Consider the following 20,263-nt stretch of genomic DNA (forward strand, 5'->3'; position numbering starts at 1 on the left):
TATGAGTCTTCAGCTATAAACTTTATTGTTGTTCCCTTAATGTTGGTGAGTCATTTTTTTTCATTTTTTTTTCTTTCTGCTTTCGTGGGTTTTCTGTCTTTGGCCTCCAGCAATTTGATTATGGTGTATACAAACATGGTTCTGCCTGTTTTCATTCTTCTGCCTGTTTTAATTCTTTTTAGATTTTTTTTTTTTTTTTTTTTGAGACAGGGTTTCTCTGTGTAGCTTTGCGCCTTTCCTGGAACTCACTTGGTAGCCCAGGCTTGCCTCGAACTCACAGAGATCCGCCTGGCTCTGCCTCCTGAGTGCTGGGATTAAAGGCGTGCGCCGCCGCCGCCGCCGCCGCCGCCGCCGCCGCCGCCGCCGCCGCCACCACCACCACCACCACCACCCGGCTCTTTTTAGAGATTCTTGTTCCTGGGTCTATCTTGGCATAGAAACTCAGGGGCTCTTGAGGGAAGGACAATGCAGGTCACACTAGTCCTTATCTGACGGTGGTTTGAGATGTAGCTTTGCTTTCTCCAGTTTATTGGTGAATGACTTTTTATTTGGTGCTCTTAGTGATAGAATTCACTCTATTTGGTCCTTTTGTGTCAGAATAACTGCCTTTGTTCTAGGTGTTTTGTGTAATCCTAAATGGTTACAGACAATACATGCCAATATGTACTGCGCCCATTACAGAAATAAGGAATGTAGTAGCTTTGCATATTTTTCATTGTTATATATTGTACATACTTCTTTTTCTCTTTTAAAAAAATACAAGCTTTTAGATGGTAACGTTACTATTTAGTGTTTGCATAAGAAACTTTTCAGTGGGATAGCGACTGTACTTGAAGAGTAATCAAAATAGCCAGTGACAGTTGTAATGACTGCTGGAAGTGTACATAATCTCATTTTTAGGGAAAGAGTAGGGATTACACTCCAGAACAAATTTTCAAAGTTACATTTGTTTATTATCTGTGTGTGTGTGTGTGTGTGTGTGTGTGTGTGTGCCTGCCTGCTACTGAGTTCATGTGGAGGTCAGAGGACAACTTGTGGGAGTCAGTTCTCTCTTTCCAGCACGGGGGGGCTCTAGGCATCAAATTCAGATTGTCAGTTCGGGAGTGATTGACTTTACCCACTGGGCCATCTTGCCAACCCCAAGAGCAAAATTGTTAGCTGGAAATGCAGTTGTTTTGTTGTAGCATAGAAGGATGTCCAGAGTTGATGATCCAGTTTTCTCCTTACCACATCAACTCCAGAGCCCTCTCACCCAGTACATTAACTTTCGACAGGAGAGACCTCTGGGTTTGCGTCCGAGGTCCGTGTGCATCCTCTATCTGGTTTCTGTTGTGTAGTTCCTAGGGGTATGGGAAGGCCATGCATTATTCTCATTCTCATCAAGTGTTGGTACTTCTCTCTGACCGCTATCCCCATGGGTAATTCCTAGTGATGCTCACAGGCACCTCCGTGGTTAGTTTTCATCCTTGCTTGCTCTTTGGAAGTTGTATTTCTTTGTAAGATCTGTTCTGTAGTGCATGGCAGTTCTTCTCAGAAAGTTCAGGACAGCCCAGGGAATGTCTCTGTCTTTAACTGGGATGAAGCCAAACTTCTTTGAGAAAGAATGAACCCCCGTTGGGAGAATAAGCTTTCTTCCAAGATTTTTCCTTTCTTGAATATAGTTTTATTTCTTCACAATCATTCTATAATTCATCATTTTTATAATAAGCTCCCCCTGTTAAAATCACTGTGTAGTTCCAGGTCTCCTTATTGAATTGTGACTAGTCAGTGATACCACTAGGAAAGAGGAAAGACTAAATGGGAGAGGAGGCTGTGAAGTTAGCATCATAGAAAAACAAGGCTTTAAACAGAGCAGTCAGGGAAGCCCTCACTGAGGAGGAGGAAATCAGCAAGTATCTATGAGGCAAGTCAGCAAGCGTAGCAATAATAAGGGGAGATGCCTGAAAAGATACAGTGAAGGTGTGAGCAATGGACTTGGGGCAGGAGGTTATCATGACTGAAATGAAATAAAATGAGTAGATAAAGTGAGATCACATCACAAAAAGCAGTGTGGGCAACAGCGAGGATTCTTGCTTTCATCTTGGGTGAGACAGCAAGCCCTGAGGTCAGAGATCTGATCTGACTTATTTTAACAGGAGCCCTTTGAACACTATGCTGAATGGCCTACAGCAAGTCCTCCAGGATAAAAGTAGGGGGCCCATCTAGACTGTTTTGAGTCAGATGAGAGGAACTGGTCTTACAGGTTAGATATTGAAATGAAAGGTACAGGAGGTTCGCTGATGAATTCAGTGTGGGTGTGAAAGGAGCAGGGGAATGCCACAAGTTCAAGGCTAGCCTGAACAACTTATCAAAACCTTATGCCCTCAAAACAAACAAACAAACAAACAAGCGGTATTTTAAGACAAGGTCTCATGTAGTCCAGGCTGCCCTTGAACTCAATATGCAGTCCAAACCAATCTTGAATTACTAATCCTCCTGCCTCAATCTCTCAAATATTGGGACTACGTGCCCAGCTCAAAATTAAAAAAAAAAAAAAAAAAAAAAAAAAAAAAAAAAAAAGGTTAGGGCTGGAGATGCAGCTCAGCTGTACTGTGCTTGCTTAATATTGCAAAAATGGTGTGTGTGTGTGTGTGTGTGTGTGTGTGTGTGTGTGTGTGTGCGCGCGCGCGCGTGTGTGTGAAGGGTGCATGGAGCTGCTGCTGATTCACGAACTCTGGCCTGGGCACAAAAACAGTGTAAAGGTCAGGGGCAGGGTTGCACCTGCTCACTGCTGCGGTTTTTAGGACTATGGGTCATCTCCTGTATTTGGTACCTCAGTACAAGTCCCGGTTCTGCAGCACCATCAGCTTCCGTATTCAGGGTAAATCTTACCCAAGTCACTTTCAGTAGGGTGGCCTGGGAAAAGCTGTGCTGCGGACCACCGCCAGAGGCCTTGGCGTGAACCCAGGTGCCTCCAGTTTTGCTTTCCAGACCAGGGAAGGAAAACGCTTTCTCGCCTCTCCACCCCCAACAAAGCAGTGTCTCTTTGGCGCCCTCTGCTGAAGAAGCATAGCAATACCACCTCAAAGGCAAAAATCCTTGAAGGGCCCAGATGCTCCCCCCACCCCACCCCTAACTCCCTTCAGACATGTTTCAGTATGTAGTCCTAGCTGACCTGGAACTCGCTGAGTAGATCAGGTAGGCCTCGAACTGACAGAGATCCTCCTGCCTCTGGAGTGCTGGGATTAAAGACGCCCGGAGCGACAATGTTTTGCTTACTCTCCTGCTTTGGTCTCCACCAAAGTGCACCACCCACGCCGGGTTGTATTTTCGCACAAACACTGGTGAACTTGCAGCTGAACGGCATAGAGTTCTTAACTAGCATGTGTTGACACATTCCTTACATGTTTCATTTCTTCCTTTTTTTTTTTATTTTCCCACGGCTTGCAAGGCCACCGGAAATCAGTCTCATTTCAGAGATTAAATTTGAACTAATCCCAAGCCACGTTAGCGGGACACGTCCGTAACGTGCAGAAATATTGCCTAACATGTACGGGGCACTCAGAAAAAAAGAGAAAGGGGGGCTGGCTGTTCGCTGCCCAGTGCAGAAACGGGGCGTAGGGGAGACCTGCGCCCACACCTGGGCAAGGCCCCAGCGAGCCGCCGCTCTTGGGCGACTGAAGATGCCCGGAGAACGTAGCACAGCCAGCTCGATCCGGGAGACAGCTCAGGACAGAGAGCCCTGGGGAGGCCGCTACGTTTCCATCCGGAGCCCCTCGGCCAGACCCCCCCAGACCGGAGAGCGGCGGCGATCCAGCGCCTCCTCCGATGGCCCCGCCCCCGGGGCGCGCCCCCGCCCCGCCCCCCGTCCGCGCGTCCCCGGAGCGCGCGCTCGTGCTCGCGCCCTCGCGCCCGCTCTCGCGCTCGCTCTCGCCGCCGCCGCCGCCATTTTGGAGCGATCTCGCCCGCGGCCCCGAGCCGGTCCCGAGCGGGTCCCGAGCCTCCCGCCGGCTGCGCCCGAGTCCGGAGGCGCCGCGCCGCGGGCCGGGGCCCATGGGCGTGCGGCCCCTCTGCAGGCCGTCCGCACGTCCCCTCTGCGAGCGTCCTGGCCTCCCCTCGGGCCTCGGAGGAGCCGCCGCGACCCTCCTCTCCTCCACCACCACCCCCCCGCCCGAGCCTGCGGGGCAGGTGAGTGCGGCCGCGCGCCGGCGGCTTCCTCCGGCCCGGGGAGAGGAGGGAGCCCCCCGCTCTCTCCCCCCTTCTTCCTTCTGCTGTCACTCAGCACCTGCAGACGGCGCCCAGTCCGTGTGGATCAGCGCCTTTGTCAACCCTGCGCTTCGTCCGGGGGGGTGGGGTGGGGGGTGGTCAGCGCCTCCGTCCGTCCGTCCGTCCGTCCGTCCGTCTGCTCGCTTGTGTCAGCCAGCACGCTCCACTCCCGTCATTCATTCATTCATTCGTTCGTTCCTCCTCCGTCCCCTCCGCTAACCCTTCTCCTAGTTAGTCAACCTCCTTCTTACCTAACGTGCCCGCTCCCGGCTGTCAGCGGTCGGCCGGTGTCCCCCACTCTGAGAACCGGTCGCAGCCTGTCGGGGTCCCCTCCCTGTCCCCCTCCCCGGTGTCCACCCCCGCCGTCCCTGTCTAGGCCGCTCCCCTCTGTGAACGCCTGTGAAGGTGTGGCGGACGGACCTTGGATATATGGGGGCGCGGGGTGGGGGAGTTGTCGGTGTTCCCTCTCTCATCCTCATATATTTTTTTTTTTTTTTTGGATACACCTTCCTCATCAGGGGCCTGCTGTGAGTGACCTTTCCACCCATCGGTGCCCCCCGCACCCCCGCCACGGCTCCCCTCCTCCCCGCCAGTGCCCAGTGCCCAGTGCCCAGTACTGACTTTGTGTTTGTCCTGGATTTCCATCCTGCTCCTCTTCCTCTCATTCCCCAGTGCTCGTCGGTCACCCACGGCCTTATTCCATCACTTCCCCTGACTTATCTCCACCTCCCCCCCATCCTCTCTTCCTTCTCTTCTCGAAGCTCCCTCCATTATGGAATCTCTTCACCCGAGACTTGGGATCCTGGCAGCTGACTACTCACTTGTTAAGGACTGGTGGCGACTTATTACTGATCTCTACCAGCTCTCTCTCAGTCTGTCCCTTTTTCCGCTTCTTGTCTTGGTCTTCCCCTCAGTTTGTCCCCATTCTCATCCATCTTGAAGATGTAGGAGCTGGAAGGATGGTTGGGGGTCGGGTGAAGAACATTGGCTGCTCTTCCAGAGGACTCGGGTTCGATTCCCAGCACCCACATGGTAGCTTACAACTAACTGTCTGTAACTCCAGTTCGAGGGGATCCAACACCCTCACACAGACATACGTGCAGGCAAAACACCAGTCAACGCTCATGAAATTAAAAAAAAAAAAGCTATCTATAATGAGGAGGTGGGGGTGGGAGGGCAGGACAGAGCCTTCCAGGGTGAGAACACAGATGTAGAGAGGAGATGGGGAAGGCCCAGATCTCTGGCAAGAACTAGATAATACTGGTGCATCTTAACGGGGAGCTTGGTTTGGAAAGTTGGTTCTAGTCAACCTTACAGACATTGGTGAAGAGCTGGGTCTTGAGTTCTTAATGAATTTTGGCACATGGATAGAGGGGACTGTTGTTTAAACCTCAGCAGTTGAGTTAGGAGGTATTTTGGAGGGAGAGCTGTTGGAATGCCTTAGAGAAGTATGTAACAATTGAGCAGACTTATGAGGGAATGAGCAGCTCAGAGTGATTTCCAGGCATCTTGACATGGTCGGGTAGTGTCATTGTTTAATTAAATGGGGAAGCTGGGTTGAGGTAGTGGTAGATGTGAGGGAATTATTACACATTAGAGAGAGAAAGCAAGGCTTTCTTTTGGCTGGAAGTAGTGGGAACCATCTAAGAAGTCCAGGGAGAATATATGTTACAGAAAAATCTGGAGCCCAGAGGAGAGAGAAGGCTGAACATACAATTTTGAGCAGGGAGATAATGTTTAAAGCTTTGGAAATAACTATTACTTAAAGCACACAGCATAATGTTTGGGTATTTACAGTATGCCATTGCTTTTTTTTTTTTTTTTTTTTTTTTTTTTTGAGACAGGATTTCTTTGTGTAGCCCCAGCTGTTCTGGAACTTGCTATATAGACCAGGACTAGTAGAGATCTACTTACCTCTGCTCCTCCAGGTGCTAGGATTAAAGGCATGCACCACCATGCCCAGCTCAATATTTAATTCATATGGGAATTTTTCATCTAGTCCTCAGGGTAACCATAGACTATAGGGGCTATAATTTCCCTCTTCAGAGATAAAGAGACTGAGGCAGGAGAGCCAGGATTTGTACTGCAGGCAGTTTGGCTCTGCATCCATTCTTCCTCTCTCTCTCTCTTTCTCTCTCTCAAGATAAGGGTAATGTTTGAAATATTTAAACTAATAACAATGATGACGGTTACAGTTAAGTTCTACCATGCTTGGCAGGCCCAGACACTTTTTAAAGTATGTTATCCACGTCATCTCATTTCATCTTTGCAATAACTTAGTAATGAAATTATTCTTCTTTCGGCTCTTTTCTTTCTTTTTAATTCTTTTGAGGCAGGATCTAATTTTGCCCAGTGTGACCTTAAAAATGTTGCTGTGTAGATTGAGGGTGACCTTAAATTTCTGCAGGGTAGAGGCAGGTGGATCCCAGGGGTTCTCTGACCAGCCAGCTTCATCAAAACCTGAACCCAGTGATAAGCTTCTGGTTCAGTGAGATACCCTATCTTAAAAAAAAAAAAAAAAAAAAAAAAAATTGGAGAATGATAGAAGACACCTAATATCCTCTTCTGGCCTCTGCACAGGTGTATGACCTACCCCACATGCACATACATGTCACATACAAAATAGTCATGTGAGAGTACTCAGACACAAAGTAAGTAAGAAGCAAGGTATCTGAGGTCAAAACAAATAAACCAGAGAGTTTAGGTTCAACCCAAACTCCAGAGCCTATGCCTTTCACTGTTGCATCTTAGGCAGTTTATACAAATGGATAATATGACCTCTCAGAGTGTTTAGCATCCTCTTTCAAGGCAATTGATGTTGTTCTTTTCTTTTGTGTCATTTTAAAGATAGTTTACGGATAATTCTGTGCATAAATATGTTTGAGAGAAAGAAGTGTACATTTTATAGAAACGAGTTGCATAACTGGTGTGACATACTTAATCCCAGCACCCTGGGGTGGAGATAGGTAGATTTTAGAGTTCAAAGAGCCTGGTCTACATACCAAGTTTCGGGCTAGGCATGGTTACATTGAGACAGTCTTAGTTATTTTCTGTTGCTGTGACAAAACACCATGACCAAGGCAACTTATAAAAGAAAGCATTTGACTTGGGACTCACAGTTTAGATTAGAGTCCATGTCCATCATGGCATGGACTGTGGCAGCAGGTAGGCAAGCATGGCAGTGGAGCAGTAGCTGAGAGCTTATGTCCTGAAACACCAGCATAAGGTAGAGAGAGCTAACTGGGGATGGCATGGGCTTTTGAAACCTCAAAGCCCACCCCCAGTGATACCTCTTCCAACAAGGCCACACCTTCTAATCCTTCCCAAACAGTTCCACCAACTGGGGACCAAGTATTCAAATATATGAGCCTGTGGGGACCATTTTCATTGAAACCACCACAGAGATCCTATTTAAAAAAAAAAAAAAAGCCAGGCGGTGTTGGTGCCCACCTTTAATCCCAGCACCCAGGAGGCAGAGTTCGCAGATCTCTGTGAGTTCCAGGGCAGCCTGGTCTACAGAGCTAGTTCCAGGACAGCCAGGGCTACAAAAAGAAACCCTGTTTTGAAAAAAACAAACAAACGAACAAACAAAAAAGGAAAGCATACTTCACATATTGTTCTGTATCTTATTATTACTATTTTTTTTTTTTTTTTTTTTTTTTTTTTTACATTTACTTATTTGTGTGGAGGTCAGAAGATAACTTGCTGGAGTTGGTTCTTTCTTTCCATCATGTGGGTTTCTGGGGTCAAACTCAGATCCTGAACCATCTTGTTGGCTCCCTGTGTCTTGTTTTTTTTTTTTTTTTAAATTAGTTTGGAAATTATGTTCTATCTATACATAACAAGCATCCTTCATCCTTTTAGCTGAATATAGTCTTTTATTTTTATTTTGTTTACAATATTGCATTTAAAATTATTGAAGGATAGTTCATACCCAGAGAAATCTTATTTATATGATATTAATGAGTTTTAGCAAATATAAACATCAGTGTTGACAGTCAAGGTGGCACATACTTTTAATCCCAGCACTCAGGAGTCAGAAGCAGGCAGATCTTTCTGAGTTCGAGGTCAGCCTAATCTATATAACGATTTCTAGGACAGCCAGGGCTACACAGTGAGATCCTGTCTCAAAAATAAACAAAAAATTAGTGTGGACATCTCTCAAGTCAATGTAGAACATTTCTATCTATCCCCCTGGAATTGTTTTTGTGTTCCTTTCCAATCATTACAACCATCCTTGAAATCTTCAAGTAGTTGATGTTCTCATTTCTGTCACTATAGATTAAGTTTCTAGGTCCTCAGACTTGAAATGGAATTATAAAATATATGCTCCTTGCAGGGAGTAACACACACCTCTAATTTCAGCAGTCTGGAATCTGAGATAGGAAAATCATGAAGCCACTGCATCGTGTGTGTGTGTGTGTGTGTGTGTGTGTGTGTGTGTGTGTGTGTGTGTGTGTGTGTGTGTATGAAGACCCTGTGTAAAAAACAAACACAAAACAACCCTTTCTACCTCAGCTTGTTTTGTTAGTTTTAGAGTAAGCTCTCAAATTTGTGTCATTTTTGCTGTGAGTTTGACTGATATTATGTAGAATCTATAGATCAAATTCAGAGTTGAATTATTGAGTCTTTTTATCTATGCATTTAATTTTTTTCTCCATTTAGATTTTTTTAGTAATTTATGTTTTCACTCTAAAGGTACATTTTCATTTGAATTATTCTGAGCTGTTTTGTCTTTTGATGGTATTGTAAATGTTTTCAATATTTGTTGTACAAAGATATATTTAGGTTATGTATAATGGTAACATTCTGCATCATTGTGTAACTTATTAGTTCTCATAGTATACCCCTTGGATTTTCTACTTACATGATTATATCTGCAACTAAGGTAGTTTTTCTTTTCCTTCCCAATTGGTATTCCCTTTGTTTTACTTTTTTTTATTGCATTGAGTAGAAACCCCCAAACAGTGTTAAATAAAAGTGATAGTAATGGGCCTTCCGTGGCTGAGAAAGTTACCTTTATTTCAATTTTGTGGAATTAAAAAATGATTACTTCTTATTATTTTGTGAGTATAATATGTGAGTATGTGAATGCCGTGGTGTGCATTTGGAAGTCAAGGACGACTTTGTGAAGTCACTTCTCTCCTTCTACCTGTAAGTGGGTTCCAGAGATTGAGGTCACCTGGCTTGTGCAAGAGTGATTTACCTGGTAAGTGATCTCACTGGCCCCGGAGTGTTTTCATAATGAAAGAGTGTTGGATTTGGTCAGATGCTTTTTCTTCATCAATTCAGATGGTTCTTTGACTTTCATTGATCTGTGGTATGTTATATTGATTGATTTCAGATGTTAAAAAAAAAAACCGCATTCTCAGAATAAATTCCTCTTGGCATGATGTAGGTTCTATTTGTGTGTATGATTTGGTTTGGTAGTGTTTGTTGAGGATCTTTGCAAATTTATGAAGAGATATTTATAAATGCCCAGTTTTCTTTTTTGTTCTTTTTTCTCTTCCCTCCCTTCTCTCCCTCTTTCCTTTTCTTCTTTTCTGTGCTAGGATCAAACCTTTTGTATGCTTGGCAGAGTGCTGTCTTGTGGTTTGTTTTTCCAGGACAGGGTTTTTCTGTGTAACCATGGCTGTCTTAGAACCCACTGTGTAGATCAGGCTGGCTGGTCAGAGATCTGATTGTCTGCCTCACAGAGCAGAGTCCTGGGATTAAAGGCGCGCACCACAACTGCCCCTATTTTTTTTTTTTTTTTAAGATTTATGTATTTATTATGTATACAGTGTTCTGCCTGCACTCCAGAAGAAGGCACCAGATCTCATTACAGATATGTAATGAGCCACCATTTGGGTGCTGGGAGTTGAACTTGGGTCCTCTGGAAAAGCTGCCAGTGCTCTTAACCTCTGGGCCATCTCTCCAGCCCAGCTTTGTTATTTGAGACAGGGTGTCACTTTGTAGTTCAAGTGACCAGTGATCCTCCTGTCTCAGCCTTCTAAGTACTGGGACTAAAGGATTTGATCCATTACTCTAGGCAGAATTCCATATAAATATCTATATAATAATTTTTGGCAGTATTGGAAATCAAACCTAGGGCCTTCTGTATACTAGGCAGGTGCTCTGCCATTGAACTATATTCTCAGCCAGTCTTGTTTTATTTTGGTTTTGGAGACAGTCTCATTCTATAGCCCTGGCTGGCCTGAAATCACAAGGTAGCCTCTGGAATGCTGTGTGAATTTACAGGTGTGAGCTATGGTGCCCAACAGGTGTAAGCCAGGGTGGCCAGCACCTGACTTACTTTTGAGATGAGGTTTTGCTCAGGCTGGTTTTAGGGTTGTCTTGCCTCAGCCTTGTGAATGCTGCGATTTATTTATTTAATGACAGGGCCCAGGCTGACCTCAAACTCTTGGCTATATAGCAGAGAATGACCTTGACCTTCTGAACTTCAATCCTGCTATTACCTTCTGTGTGCTGGGATTACGGCAAGCCTAGGGTTCCATTTATGCTGGGTAAACGTTCTATCAACTGATGTATATCTTTAGACTCTACACTTTTTCTTTGAAAGATTCTTTGCTGGATGTAGAATTCTTGTTTGACTACTTTTTGTCTTTCAGTACTTCAAAGAATTATCTCATTGTTTTTAGCTCCTACTTATGATGTCAGCTAATTTTTTTTTAATATTTATTTATTTATTATGTATACAGTGTTCTGCCTGCATGTTTGCCTGCAGGCCAGAAGAGAGAACCAGATTTCATTATGGATGGTTGTGAGCCACCATATGGTTGCTGGGAATTGAACTCAGGACCTCTGGAAGAGCAGCCAGTGCTCTTAACCTCTGAGCCATCTCTCCAGCTCACTATTATTGTTTAAATTCTTTTTTGTTGTAGTTAAGATATTTACTCCCCCTTTAGTTTAACTGTGTTCTAGGTATATTTATCCTTTTTGGACTGCTGGGTTGATATATTTAAAAACTATAAAATGGCTGAGTATAGTGATATACACCTGTAATGTAGTAGAAACTGAGACAGGAGAACCTGAAGTTTGAGGCTAGACTCTGCTAAATGAGACCCTGTCTAAAAAATAAAACAAAACAAAAAACAAACAAACAAAAAACAGAACAAAAGCTGGATGTAATGGCACAGACTTAATCCCAGCATTCAGGAGTGCAAGGCTAACCTGGCCTCTGTAGAGAGTTACAGGCCAGCCAGGGCTACATTGTGAGACCCTGTCTTATCAAAACAACAAAAACAACAACAAAAACAACAACAACAACAACAAAAGATATTCCTTGTTGTATTTTGGGGAGCTGGAGAGATGGCTCAGCTATTAAGAGCTCTGACTACTCTTGGAGAGAACCAGGGTTTGGTTCCCAGCACCCACATGGTGGCTAACAACCATCTATGACTCTAGGGGATCTGATGCCCTCTTCTGGCTTCTGTGGGCACTAGGTGGGCATCTAATGTACAGACAAACCACTCATACAAATTAAAAAACCAAAAACTGGAACAAAACAAACAAAAACCTTTGGAAACTTCTTTTTTTTTTCCCCCCCCAAGAGAGGGTTTCTCTGTGTAGCTTTGGCTGTCCTGGAATTTGCTCTATAGATCAGGCTGGTCTTGAACTCACAGAGATCTGCCTGTCTCTGCCTCCTGAGGACTGGGATTAAAGGCAGATGCTACCACTGCCCGGCCAAAATGTTGCCATTAAGTAACTTTTGGGGCCTCAATTTCTTTTTCTTCTGCTTTGGGACTCGTGTGTGTGTATGTGTGTGTGTGTGTGTGTGTGTGTGTGTGTGTGTGTGTGTGTGTGTGTGTGTGTGTGTGTGTGTATTAAATTTTTAAATTTTTTCTGTTTATAGTTGTATGTTTTCTACTTTTCTTCAAATTTTGCTACTTTTTTCTATGTCTGTTCTGTTATTAAGCACAATCAGTAACATTTTATTTCAGATACTGTCTTTTTAGTTCTAGAATTTCCTTTTTTTTTTTTTTTGCTTTTTCGAGACAGGGTTTCTCTGTGTAGCTTTGCGACTTTCCTGGAACTCACTTGGTAGCCCAGGCTGGCCTCGAACTCACAGAGATCCGCCTGGCTCTGCCTCCCGAGTGCTGGGATTAAAGGCGTGCGCCATCACCGCCCGGCCTTAGAATTTCCTTTTTATATGTTTAAATTTTTTATTTTATGGGTGTTTTGCTGGCATATATGTCTTTGTACCATTTTCATGTCTGGTGCCCATGGAGGCCAGAAGAGGGAGGGTGTCGGACCCCTTGGAACTGGAGTTACAGATGGTTGTGAGCTGCCATATGGGTGCTGGGAGTCAAACCCCAGTTCTCGGGAAGAACAGTCTCTGTCATAATGTCTGAGCCATCTCAACAGTCTTTGGAAGCTCTCTGTAGAACCAGGCTGGCCTAAAACTATAAATTCCCTTCCCTCAGCTCCCAAGTGCTGGGGTTACATGTATTTTCATGTATCTGGTGAGAATCTTCATCTTTTCTTTACCTTCTGGTCTCTTCCAAAATCTCATGGACAGATTTATTAATGCTCTTTTGAAGTTCTTATCTGACAGTTTCAGTGCATGGTCATTTGTAAGTCCTAGCATTTACTTTTTCTCTGGACTGTCACATTTTCTTTTTCACATCTCTAGTAATTTTCAGTATAATTGTATAATTGACATTATGGATGATACCTTTTCTTTTTCTTTCTTTCTTTCTTTCTTTCTTTCTTTCTTTCTTTCTTTCTTTCTTTCTTTCTTTCTTTCTTTCTCTCTCTCTCTCTCTCTCTCTCTCTCTCTCTCTCTCTCTCTCTCTCTTTCTTTCTTTTTTTTTTCCGAGACAGGGTTTCTCTGTGTAGTTTTGTGCCTTTCCTGGAACTCACTCTGTAGACCAGGCTGGCCTCGAACTCACAGAGAGCCGCCTGGCTCTGCCTCCCGAGTGCTGGGATTGATCAAAGGCATACACTACCACCGCCCAGCTTGGATGATACCTTCTAGAGATTGTGGTTTATGTTATTTTCCCTTAAAGATTTTTTAGTCTCGTGAGATATGGTGTGGTGCATGCTGCTCAGAGGACTGAGTTTGGAAGATTTATTTTCTTTCTTTCTTTTTCTTTTCTTTTCTTTTCTTTTCTTTTTTTTTTTTTGTTTTTTTGTTTTTTTGAGGGTTTCTCTGTGTAGTTTTGGTGCCTGTCCTGGATCTCGCTCTGTAGACCAGGCTGGCCTCCAACTCACAGAGATCCGCCTGGCTCTGCCTCCCAGGTGCTAGAATTAAAGGCATGTGCCACCACCTCCCAGAAAAGTTGGAGGATTTCTTAAAGCCAAGGTTTTTGAGATCAGCCTGGGCAACATTTGCTCTCAGCATACACATATAATAAACACATACAAACATATACTTAAAACAACCAGAACAACAAACAACAATAACAGCAACCTGCTGAGCTTTTTTTTAAACATTCAAAATGGATTTATTTTAAAATATTGCAATACCTATTTCCAGGCTTAAATAAAATTAAGTACCCCCCCCCCCCAACAAGAATTGAGATTTTTTTTTCTTGAGACTGGGTGGGACTCAATGTAGCACAGGCTGACTGACCTTGAACTTACAGTGTAGTTGGGGTTGAGCTTACCTTCCTCCCCACTTAAATCTACCTCCCAAGTGCTAGATTACAAGTGTGTTTCACAATGCCAGACCGAATCTTTCTGTTGCTGGATAGCAAAGCAGCATTGTGCTTGATGGACAGTTGGCAACATAATATTCTGTACAGTTTTTTTTTTTCCTTTTTAAACTGATGGGTATTGAACCAAGTGCCTTGTGCAGTGTAAGCATGTACTGTATGACTGAGTTACAGTCCCTGGAAGAATTGAGCTGGGGTCGGGGTTCTGGTGACTGCCTTTAATCCCAGCACTCAGGAGGCAGGTGGATCTGTGAGTTTGAGGCCAGCCTGGTCTACAGAGCAAGTTCCAGGACAGCCAGGGTTATTACACAGAGAAACCCTGTCTTGAAAAAACAAACAGCAGCAACAACAAAAACCCATTAAAAATGTTGAGTTTGGGGCTGGCAGGATGGTTCAACAGGTAAAAGGGCGTCCATGCAAGCCTGACTGCTTTCCTTAGATCCCCAGAACCCACCTAAAGGTGGAGGGGGAAGAACACAGACTGGCATGTGTGCCTGCACTCTGACACGTACATAACACACGCGCACACATTGCAGTGTAAATCTCTTTTGAAAACATTTTGTTTGGTCAGGCTGTTAAACTATGGGGACAGCACCTTCATACAGTGGAGACTTAATTGTGGCCTTTGTCAGTGTGGGCCCTTTTGATTTTGACTTAAGTTTTAGGTCACAGCCATTAGTTCTAGAACATGGTTCTTAACTTCTAAATTGTGACCCTTCTGGAGTATAATGGAAAATCCTTCTAATTTGGCAGAACTTGGATTCCAAGTTTTGTCTCCTTAGATCTGGATAGCTTTCACCTTGTGGCAGCACTTTTACTTTTTTTTTTTTTTTTTTTTTAAGATTTATTTATTTATTATGTATACAGCATATATCCCTGCAGGCCAGAAGAGGGCACCAGATCTCGTTACAGATGGTTGTGAGCCACCATGTGGTTGCTGGGAATTGAACTCAGGACCTCTGGAGGAGCAGTCAGTGCTCTTAAACTCTGAGCCATCCCTCCAGCCCTTGTGGCAGCACTTTTAAGGCCGGAAGTCTTATATACTCCACCTCTGGTATACCCATGACAGCAGCAACCTTTGTTCCCTGTAGCTTCTTCATATGTTGTCCCATCTGAGAATTTGGAGAGAAATTTAATACAAATTTGGGGTTTTCTTACTTGTTGGAATTTCTTTTTGTTACTCTGAACTCTGAACTTTTCTTTTTTTAGGGTATGTGCATGCATACATGAGTAGAGGAGCCTGCAAAGGCCAGAAGCCAGATCCCTAGGAGCTCAGATATCTGTTTTTAATATTTTGTTCAGAGTTTATAATTATTATCTGCAGGAAAGGTGCTTTGTCTAATACATAGCTGTTCCACCCTTTCTGAACCAGAGTCTTAGCGGTGTGTGTGTGTGTGTGTGTGTGTGTGTGTGTGTATAAAATATATTTTTGAGACAGAGTTTCACTGTGTCATAATCCTGGTTGGCCTCTATATATGAGGCTGGCTTCAAACTCACAGAATGCTGGCATTAAAGGTACATGCCACTGTGATGGCTAATTTTGGTTGTCAACTTGACTCCGTCTGGAATCAACTAAAACCCAAGCAGGTGGGTACACCTGTGAAGGATTCTCTTGATTAGGAAGATCTACCCTAAATCTGGATTATTAGAGATCTGAAGACCCATCCTAATTCTAGACACATCTTCTGGTGTGGCCTGCTTAAAAGAGCATGGAAGAAAGAAGCTTTTGCTTTTTACCTTCCTGTTCTCCCTCTCTATAGCAAGTTCATCTGTTCTTCTGGGGCATTACTTCACTGACAATAGAAGCTACTTCTGGATTCCGTCTTAGACTATCAGCCAAGACATCCAGCCTTGTGGACTGAACAACTACTGGATACTTAGCCAGCCACTGATGGACTAGCCAGAATGTAGCTTGTAAGCCATTCTAATACATCTCCTTTTAATGTAGATATAGATTCATTCTTTGATTCTGTTCCTCTAGAGAACCCTAATACAGCTACCACACCCAAGTGTGTGTTTGGAAAGAGATAGACTCCTGCTGTGTTGTCAGGCTGGCTCAGGTGACCAGCTGACGCTTTTCTCAGCCCTTGAAGTGCTAGGACTAGACTCTTACTTTTCCTCTCAAGTCCACAGCTTGTTTATTTATTTATTTTCTTTCTTTCTTTTTTTTTTTTTTCGAGACAGGGTTTCTCTGTGTTGTTTTGCGCCTTTCCTGGAACTCATTTGGTAGCCCAGGCTGGCCTCGGACTCACAAAGATCCACCTGCCTCTGCCTCCTGAGTGCTGGGATTAAAGGCGTGCTCTGCCGCCGCCACCACTGCCCAGCCACAACTTGTTTATTAACTAAATGAGCCTACCAGAGAGGACAGTCAAATCCAAAAGGCAGCTTTGAGTCGACACAGTCTGGCACTCTTTAGCAAGATATTACATACGTGACCTGAAGAGAGAAGAGCAATCAAGACTGAGCAGAGTAGAGGCTGACAAGGAGCAGCTCTGAGGCTGGAGGAGGCCTCGATGTTAAAGAATGCAGGCGCGAGACCATCATTCCACAAAGGAAGGTTGATCCGCAGTATTGAAATGTTGAGGTGAGAAATGAGAAGCAGTCTTTAGCAGTCGTTGGCTTTTCTGACAGAAACAGTTTGTTGGAATGGTGGGAAGAGAGGAGTTGGGGACAGTGAGGGAAGGTAGTTCCTTTGGGAAATAGTACTATAACCCTGGGATTGGAGAGATGTTTGTGGGATTAAAAGAGGACCCGTGTGTAGCTGTGCATGTGTGTGGATGTATGCACTAGAAGAGGAAGAGAGACTAGAAATATTGGTGGGAGAGGTATCAGGTGGAGCAGTTTGGAGGACATGGGATGGGGTCTGGATTGCAGATGGAGGGGCTGAGCTTTGATGGCTCTTTATTTGTAACAGAAGTAAAGGCAGGAGATAGGGTGGGTTTGATAGAGTTGATGCAGGGGGTGGAGGTATTAACACTTGAGAACTTGCTCTTTTCTGTGAGTTAAGGAATAAGGATATTAGAAAGTTGAGGAAACACTAAAAGGATTAAGGTGGTTTATTTTATAATATTTATGTTTTTTTATGTTTCTTTGTAACAACCCACCCCATTCATGAGTGGCTTAAAACAAGATTAATTTTTGGTCATGAGTCCAGGTTGGCAGTGTGGGCTGTGCACAGCAGTGTTTTCCATGGAGTCACCTTGGTTTACCTGAGGGACTGGGTCTCAGCTGGATGTTTGTGCCAGTCTCCAGGGTTTTGCTATCCTTAGGGAGGCCTGAGGAAGCTTGTTCACGTTTAGTCAGAGAATTCAAAGCTGTTGAGTGGAAGCTGTGACGCCTCTTGGGGATGAGGTTCTGGCACCTGTCTTGATAACTTTATTGGTTATAAGGGATGCTGAGAGTGAAGGGATGAGCAGAGACTTTACCTTCTCATTTGTTTTTAGGTAGGGTCTGACTATGTGGCCCATGCTAACATCAGAATTGCTATATAGCCCAGGCTGCCTCAAATTCATGGTAATCCTCCTGCCTACTCTTGAGTGCTGGGACTACAGGTGTGTAGTTGTGCCACTGTGCCTGGCTCAGACTTCACCTCTTGAGACAAAGAACTGTGTTTAAGCTCATCACTATTATTATAAGAGAGGGAAACCATCTTCCTAGAGAGAGAATAGGAATCTAGGCTATATTTAATGTTTATTTGAGGTTTGTGGTCATTTAGAATGAATAAAGCTCTAACTGGATTTATTCATGGAAGCCTTCTCTGACCAGTGCTTCCCTATCATCCTCTTCTGCTCATGACTAATGACACTTCATTAGGTACTTAACTCTGTCATGCTGTTGTGGACTATTAGTTTAAGATGTGTTACATTCGTTTATGCTGTGGAATATTTATTTAATGATGCAAAGATGTGTGCATTCTTTTGTGTTGCATTTGTTTAACTCTGTAAAGCTGTATTACTTTGCCTGTATAAAACACCTGATTGGTCTAATAAAGAGCTGAACAGTCAATAGTAAGGCAGAAGAGAGAAATAGGTGGGGCTGGCAGGCAGAGAGAGTGAATAGAAGGAGAAATCTGGGGAAGAGAGCGAGGAATAAGAAAAAGAGAAGGAAAAGAAAAAGGCTGAGTGGTGGTGCACGCCTTTAATCCCAGCACTTGGGAGGCAGAGACAGGCGGATCTCTGTGAGTTTGAAGCCAGCCTGGGCTACAGAGCGAGTTCCAGAAAAGGTGCAAAGCTACACAGAGAAATCCTGTCTTGAAAAACAAAACAAAAAAAAAAAAAAAAGAAAGAAAATGAGGAGGGGAGGACACCAGGGGTTAGCCACATAGCCATCTACTGAGTAAGAAAGGAAGAAAGATATGTAGAATAAAGAAAGGTAAAAAGTCCAGAGGCAAAATGTAGTTAAAGAGAAACCGGATAATTTCAGTTAGAGATGGTGGTTATAAACAAGCCAAGCTAAGGCTGGACATTCATAAGGAAGAATAAGTCTCCATGTATTTACTTGGGAGCTGGCTGGCAGGCCCCCAAAGAGTAAAAACAAACAAACCAACTACACCATGCATGTGTTGGGCATTTTATATAAATTATATTTTGTTTTGGTGTTTTTGTGTCTTCCCCCCCTCCCCCCCACAATTTTACTCCAAACCCTGGCTGGCCTGTAACTCAATATATAGCTCTGGTTGGCCTTGGAATCAGATGAACCTCCTGCTTCAGCCTCTTGAGTGCTGGGATTTCAGGCATGCATGAGTATCACACCTGGCTTCAGATTACCTTATGAGGTATATACTGTCACCATGTAAAGCCTATATTAGAGGGCACAAACACAGAATTGAGGACTTGAAAAACCTAAGGGATGGCTGATGGCACAATCCATCTTCTCTCAATAAGGCAACCATACTCTAGTACATTTAATAAAAGAAAAAGGAGTCATCAAAGGAAATGCAGAAGAAATGACTAAGATGATAATCTGGGGCTAGTTGAGAAATGATGGAGGCTTTTGCTTTTTGCCTGTGAATAGAAGTTACAATAGACAACCTGAAGCCCTGAGTTGTTCTGAGCTTTGAGAGACTGTGCCTTTGTAGTACCCACACATTGCAAGGTCCATGCAGTGCTAGCTTTCATGATTACTTCTCTCTCTCTTAAATGCAACATCTTTTTTTTTTTTTTTTTTTAGCTGAGGATTGAACCCAGGGCCTTGTGCTTGCTAGGCAAGTGCTCTACCACTGAGCTAAATCCCCAACCCCTCTCTCTCTCTTATAATAATAATTTATTTAACTTTATTCTATGTGCATTGGTGTGAAGATGTCAGATCCCCTGGAACTGGAGTTACAGACAGTTATGAGCTATCATGTGGGTGCTGGAAATTGAACTCAGGTTCTCTGAAAGAGCAGTCAGTGCTCTTAACTGCTGAGCCATCTCTCCAGTACCCGAGATTACTTCTCTTAATTGTGGCTGAGATAATCCTAAAGTTAGAGTTCCTTGGCTCTTAGTTCTTCTGTACTTCCTGTTTGCACTTCACCTTTGCTGGTTGCCCCAGGTTCCTCCTTGGTGCTTTTTAGTGTTATATTATGCCTGTTTGGTAATTTTATTTATTTATTTATTCTTCTCTCTCTCTCTCTCTCTCTTTTTTTTTCCTCGAGGGTTTCTCTGTGTAGCCCTGGCTGTTCTGGAACTCACTCTGTAGACCAGGCTGGCCTCAAACTCACTGAGAGCCTCCTGCCTCTGCCTCCCAAGTGCTGGGACTAAAGGCATGCGCCACTGCTGGGCTCATTATTGTTATTATTTGAGACAAAGCCTCACTGTGGAGCCTTAGTTGGCCTGGAACTCACTACATAGACCAGGCTGGCCTAGAACTCAGAGATCGGCCAGCCTTTGCCTCCAGTGTTGGGATTAAAGGTGTGTGTCACCACACCTGGCTATTGTTATATTATTGTTTTTAATAAGGTGAATATGTTTGTGAATCTGTGTGTGTGTGTGCATGTGAGTGCAAGTGCCTTTGGAGGGCAGAGGTATCAGGTTCCACTGGAGCTGGAGTTAGAGGAAGTTGTGAGCTGCCCTCCTGAGTGCTGGGAACTGTACTCAGTTCCTCTGCAAAGGCAGTATGTGCTCTTAACCATTGAGATACCTCTCTGGCCTTGGTAATGCTTTTTATCAAATTTGTCTTTGCTGTTCTCCCTTAGAGTCTCAGCCACAGTATTCCCTATCCTGCCAGCCCTTGGCCAAGGGTTCCCATTCTGATTCTGTTTTTTAGCACTGTTGTATTGAGAACAAACATGGTGTGGGTACTTTCTCTCTTAAGAGTAGGGTAGTATGATGGTCTTTGGTTCTTTGTAGTTGATTCATTTTTCTCTCTAACTTCCTTGG

At 44.0% G+C, this 20,263-nt stretch overlaps 1 protein-coding gene across 17 annotated transcripts in view; it reads left to right on the forward strand.

The window, feature by feature from the left end:
• Nucleotides 1-3,911: 3,911 nt before the first annotated feature.
• The window catches only part of Ppp6r2 (protein phosphatase 6 regulatory subunit 2), a 100,365-nt gene continuing 84,013 nt past the window's right edge, over nt 3,912-20,263 (forward strand). For 4 of the 17 annotated variants that reach the window (XM_076556580.1, XM_076556590.1, XM_076556593.1 and 1 more), the window contains exon 1: nt 3,955-4,167. The gene's annotated coding sequence lies outside the window, so the exon portion shown is untranslated. Of the gene's footprint in view, nt 4,168-20,263 lie in introns of all 17 variants that reach the window. The other 13 variants (XM_076556584.1, XM_076556585.1, XM_076556594.1 and 10 more) reach the window with 9 other exon arrangements.

This window comes from Peromyscus maniculatus, chromosome 20, assembly GCF_049852395.1.
Source record: "Peromyscus maniculatus bairdii isolate BWxNUB_F1_BW_parent chromosome 20, HU_Pman_BW_mat_3.1, whole genome shotgun sequence".
Taxonomy (NCBI): domain Eukaryota; kingdom Metazoa; phylum Chordata; class Mammalia; order Rodentia; family Cricetidae; genus Peromyscus; species Peromyscus maniculatus.